The sequence below is a fragment of the Paroedura picta genome, chromosome 13, assembly GCF_049243985.1.
Source record: "Paroedura picta isolate Pp20150507F chromosome 13, Ppicta_v3.0, whole genome shotgun sequence".
Classification (NCBI taxonomy): domain Eukaryota; kingdom Metazoa; phylum Chordata; class Lepidosauria; order Squamata; family Gekkonidae; genus Paroedura; species Paroedura picta.
In genome coordinates this window covers 3,548,604-3,554,968 of record NC_135381.1, presented here as the reverse complement: position 1 = coordinate 3,554,968, position 6,365 = coordinate 3,548,604, and positions in this window count along the sequence as shown.

The window sequence follows — 6,365 nt, the reverse complement described above, 5'->3', positions numbered from 1 at the left end:
GCCCACCCCCACGCCCACCCCCTCCTCCAGACCCCTCCTCCTCCTCCTCCTCCGAGGCCCGCGGGCGCCTGTTGGGGACAGCCGGAGAGAGGAGAGGGGCGCGGGGGGCTGCCGCCGCCTCCTCCGACGCCTCCTTTCTCCCCCCCGCCCCTCTCCAGCCATGTAGAATTGGGGGGGGGGGGGGGCGCCTCCGGAAAGTGACAAAAGGCAGCCGCATCGATTCGGGTGGGTCGGTCCGTCAAACAAAATGTACGTCGAGTGGCACTTTCAAGACCCACGGAGCTGTATTCCGAGTTGGGCTTTCCAGGCCATTGTTGTGATTAGTTGCGAAGTCGTGTCCGACCCCATGGACAAGAATCCTCCAGGCCTTCCTGCCCTTCCACGGAGACTACAGCTTGGAGCTCCTTTTAGAATAGAAGAGGAGGATGCAGGAGCCCTGGGAGGGAGGTGGGGCTGAGAGAGCAACAACATGATCAGGGCTGTGACAAGCCCAAGGTCATCCAGCAGGCTGCATGCAGAAGAGTGGGGTACCAAACCCAGCTCTCCAGATTAGCTCTCCAGACTAGAACGCACATGCCTTTCGCTGATGTGTTGCGGCTTGTGCTCAGAAGTGTAGCGTTTTTTTTTCGGGGGGAATCCACTTTTCTGGATTTCCCCCTAAGCGCTATAAAATTCCAATTGTTGCGGGAGTTTGGTGGTTTGTTTACGATGTCACGCAGAACGTTAAATTAATAGCGTTTACAAAAGGTAAGACCTCGGCTACATTTAACTTGTGCGGAATGGACCCATGAATTGGCTGTGACTTATTGCAATCTCCGTGGTGTGGAGGTGACCTGCAATTCAGGGAGGATCCCCAGGCCCCACCTGGAGGCTGGCATCCTTGCGTGACTGGGACCCCTGGTTTTACCTGGAGACTCTGGGGATCGAACCCTGGGTCTTCCACACACAAAGCGCGGGTCTCCCTCTGGCAGGAGGCCTGAACCCAAGAGGAAATACGGCAGCGGTTTCATAGGTTGTTAAAAGAGGCCGAGCCGCCACTAAACGTGTGGCTGATGACATTTATTGAAGTTCGGGTCAATGCCAAGGCCGTGGTGCCCGGCATCCCACCCTGGGCTCGGAACTAAGCGCATAGCGCAAATTAGCCAGGGTGATTTGTATGCAGGGAGCCCCGCCGAAAAGTTTGGCAGATTTATAAATGTCAAAGAGCCGGCAGGCGGCCCACACAAGAGCCTCTGTGAATGATTGCTACTGACCCTCTTGGTCGTGATGTGAAGGTTGCTACTGTAAAGGGATTTTCTTTTTCTTCCTTTTTTGAGCCTGTACGGAATCCAACCTTTCACAAAGGACAAAGGCCGCCCTGGGTTGCGATCCCTGTCAAGCTAGGCTCAGCCTTGCCATTCCAAAGTCCCTCCTGAAAACGAGGCCAGTGGCCTGCAGTCTTCTTAAGCTGTGGGCAAAAGGCCAGTCTGCAAGCCACAACCACAAAAGGACCAAAGAACAGCACAAAATTTGGACGGGGGTACCGTTAACACCAATGATGTTTCATTCTGGGTAGAAGCTTTTGTGGGCATGCACTGGGCATCAGAAGAAGCGTATATGCCCACGTGAGAGCCAGAATAAAACTTTGTGTGTCAAAAAATAATTATTATTTTTATAACCTGCCCTTCCCGGTTGGGAAGGTGCCAGTGGACTCAAATCTTTGTTCTGTTGCTTCAGCCCAGCCTTTGGGCACTGGGGGAGCCCCTGAAATAATTTTTCAGGCTTCAAGGAGCCCCAGAAGAGGGGCATAGAAACCCACTCTTCTTTTTCTTTTGAGATCTGGTGAGATTGATCTAGTTTTGGCCATCCAGGTCGGTGCATGTTGCAATTGATGGGGTTTTAGAAACAAAGGGCCAAGGAGGGATTCGAACTCGACCCCAAGTTCACCGGAGTCATCCGGACTGAGACACAGGGGACATTTCATTCCCAAGAGTCGTGGGGAGGAAACAAAAACATGTACTTTACATCAGAGTAAGACTGTTCCCCTTACCGATCCAGTTCTGCAATTTGCTTAACATGTATTGTATACATTTGCTTAAAACCACATTGCACACTCACGCACAAAGCTCAATAATTTTCATACCGGGAAGTATGCATTGTAAATTGGCACAGTCCTAGGTCTGCCACCACCCGTTCAGACTTTTTGTGGCCCTACACAATTTCTGACTCCTCCCTATGGCTACGGTGTACAGAAAGGGGGAAGGGGGAGAGAGAGACAAATCTAGGCACATTTTTATGGCATTGTATAATTCATCTGTATCACTAGAGCTGTGTTTTCGTGGCATATTCCCCCCCCTCCCCCCGCACACATTAGGAAAGGGGCCACGGCATGGCCATGCCTTTGGCTGCCTCAGATGTAAACATCTCTGAATGATCCATTATGGCTAACTAGTGCTAACAAACTGGGGGCTGGTTTGATCGATAACTTATTAATCGCCCCGACCAGCTGGAATGTGCAGTAGCAGCAGCTACAGCTGTGCGAAAAGTTTGACAAATGGCCGTGCTGAGAATTTTCCGACTTTCACCAAGCGACACGGCCGACCAGCGGGGCCTCCTGCTGCCAGCAAAGCAAGAATTTCAGAAGAAATCTGAAGTTTCTCCACGGATTTTTGGCAGGCGGGACCATTCGGGGTGGGAATGCTGTGGAGGGATGGAGGGAGGAAGGGAAAAGAAGAAATCTGAACAATGTCGCCTCCGAGGGCTTCGGAAACCGTCGTGGCTGCCAGTTCTTACAATTTCGTCCCGGCAGCCAGCAGTACAATTGGTGTGTTTTTGTATTCTCAGTTGGGCCCATATCGTCACTGCCACAACTTAACACCCGTTGAAAATGGCCACCCCGAGAGAGCTACCCCCGCCGAGTAACGGTGATGAAAGACAAAGAGCAAACCCCACAGTGCTTGTTTCAAAACAGGGCAATTAGTTCATTGTTCTTGACCAAGGTGAATTCCTTCCATTGATGGGGCCAGGAAAGACTGAACCAAAATATACCTCCTGCAGGTGAACAATAAAATCAGAGTCCAGTAGCACCTCTAAGACCAACAAAGATTTATTCAAGGCGTGAGCTTTCGAGTGCAAGCACTCCTCCTCAGACTATGAACTGGCCATCATAGCAGTAGGAATATATAAGCAAAAGTTAATCCTGTTACATTCGTAAACTGTGTTGCAGCATCCAAACACAGCCACATGAGAACTCCCTGTCAAATCAGCCAATCAGACCCCTCGAACCCATTTGTAGTTTGGGACTATGGACCATTAGGTGTGATCCAGCAGGGCTCTTCTCCTGTTCTTATGCTTCACTTACTCTGGCCTTTGCCACCATCTTTGGAACTGCGTCTCCTTGCTGTTTCTAGGGAGAAAGCAAAGCAGAGAACGCCCTTCTTCTTCTCCTCCTTCTCCTTCTCCTCCTTCTCCTTCTCCTCCTCCTCCTCCTCCTCCTCCTCCTCCTCCTCCTTCTCCTTCTCCTTCTCCTTCTTCTCTTTCTTCTTCTCTTTCTTCTCCTTCTTCTTCTCACCTAGGATCCAGATTAGCAGGTGGGGCAACCTCTGGCTGCCAGGTGAGTAAGGAAGCGCTCTGTGTGATGTTTCCAGAAGGGGAGAGCAATTTTAAAGCCTCGTCTTGTCTTAGCACATCCTCAGCCGTCCCCGCTGGGGCGAAAGCTTAACGAGAAAACGTTATTTGTAACGATCGGTTAGCAGTCCACATAGCTTGCATAACTCTACCTCCCTCCTTGAGTCTTGCATCTGTGGAGGGAGAGAGCCTGGCTCCCCCAGAGATGGTTTCAAATGGCCGAGATTCTTTTTTTAAAAAGAAGACAAAAGAACTAAGGTGCCCCAAATGGTAACATGTTTGCCCGAAGATTTATACTCCTGTTCCTCTATGACCTTAGCCATCAGGTGTGGCCATCCTTAGACACTCTTTCTCCAAGCATCCCCACCTTTAGAGTTAATGTGACTGTAATGGGATGTTAGTCACCTGTAATGTAATTTTGAATTTAACTCTCTGGTCTCAGGACAAGATACCTTGTCAGCAGGGCTTGTCACTTGCAGAGATGTTGCCACGCAGGGGTGGAAATGGATGCGGCCAGCAGTGCGTCTCTTTTAATTATTTATTTTCACAACTGGGAAAGTGTCTGCCATTAATTACTGACACAGACAGTATTATTTCTCCAATGTTTTTGTGAACTGCCACTGAACTCAGAAGGACTGATGAGCTGTTTTAGCAAAGAATATGGCATCATGTGGCTTAATTTGGATATCAGGACACAGTTTACTAATTTGCCATAATTTGCTTTTGCCTTCTATCTCCACAGTTATGATGGTGCTTCATTAGTCTGAGGAAGAGGGCCTGCACTCGAAAGCTCACGCCTCGAATCAATCTTGGTTGGTCTTAAAGGTGCTCTTGGGCTCTGTTTTTGTTGTGCTGCTTCCTGTTTTGCTGTTTTTTTCCCATTGTTTATGTTGTTTGTCAATTTTTTAAAGAATTCTCACTGAGCCCAGGGCGGCTTACTAAAATAACAATAACAATTTATATTAAAAAAGCAAATTTCAAGTCAAGTTGATTTATATGGTCACTGGCCGGAATGCAAATGAAACTTTAAAACTTTGATACAATATAAACATTTAAAATTTAGCTCGCTGAAATTAGCTAATTATGTGGCGATAGTGGTTGTAAGTGTTTATCTTTCTGGCGGGCTTGAAATGCGTGGGAGCGGGATTTCATTATTGGGGGATGATACTTGAGGCTTTTCATCCTTGAGTAATTCTTCTGTTTGTTGTGGCTTCCTGTCCCGCAGTGCAGGGTTAGTCAACCTGTGGTCCTCCAGATGTTCATGGACTACAATTCCCATGAGCCCCTGCCGCAGTGGCTGAATGAGTGGAATGCTAAGGGCAGAGGAAGAAGATGTGTTTCAAAAAACAAGCTTTAAAATCACAGCAGAATGAATTTAGTGTCCAGTGGCACTTCTAAGAGCTCATCCCTTGAATGAAGCTTCCTTGATCTTAAAGGTGCCACTGGGCTCTTAATTGGCTCTGCTACTTCAGACCAACAGGTGACCCACTTGACTTTAAAATCACAGTTTAGGGCTGTTAGTAATTCAATCAAATGTGTCGCTAAACATAGCCAGCCGCCTTCCGCTGTCTCCTAAGGATGAAACATGGAGGGACCAGGTGCTTCTCTCTGAAGAAGCTGTTCCAAAATTGTAGGGCTGCTGCTAAGAAGGCTTTTCTTCAGTTCTCCACTTTTCCATGGCAGTTGTCTAGATCAATTTGCATTGTTAATTGTATTGCATTTGCATCAGTAATTTGCATTGGCTCTGCACGAGATCTGTTTTTCGGGTGTGGGTGTGTACATGCACATCGTATGTGGTATTATGTACACAGTGTGCATTATTTATTTGTAGAATGTACAACGTTAAGGCTGAGTGATGAGGCCTACCTAGGGTTGCCAATCCCCAGCTGGAGCCTGGGGATCCCCCCGATTTAGAGCCCCTCTCCTCATTTTCAGGCTCTCAGAAACCAGGGGACATACTTTCCTGGAGAGGAAAGAGGCAGGAAGCAAATGCACCGCACTGGCATTACCCAGAAGCAATGCAGGCACGCTCTGTCTTTTGGGCAAAGATCTATGGTAAGAAGCTAATTCTACCATCAAGTTTTTGCCCAAAAGCTAGAATGTCACCCTCAACGTTACTTCTGGGTGCTGTCAATCATTTGCAAAAACGGCACACAATTTTCCTACAATAGTAACACAGAACAAGCTAATCTACTCCCAACAGTTTAGTACTCCTGTGGAATCAGCAGACTGACCCCAAAAGGGATGAAAACTTTAGCAGAGACAGAAAAGTCCAGGAAGAAGCCTTGCGCAAAAATAATATTTTCCTGTCTTTTGATTTCGGGTCTTGAGATTTAACTTCTTGCCACGCAGAACCTCGGAAGGAGGTTAAAACCCCCGAAGCTTGTTCAAGTCAGGTTTGGAAATCTGGCCACCCTACCTGGGGTCCAAACATTTGCTGATCACGGCAGGGCGGTGCACATCTGGAAAGTTTCAGCATCAGTGCCCAAAGCCCTCCCCACAGGTCAGCTAAATGCCTGAATTACACCTCCAAGCCACAGCTGTGCAAACTGAGGCTTGCTCGGGTTCTGGCTGGCTTGACCAAGGAGCCCCACACAGGAAAGTGCCTTCTTTATAAGCTAGCCAGGTGATCCCTCGCTAGCCCAGTCAAAAGAAGGTTGACCCCAAAAGGCCCCCTCCAGCACAAACAGGCAGTGGCGGCTTCAGGGAGGGAGGGAGGGGGGCAATGGGACAATTGGGCATCACCCACTTTTTCAGGT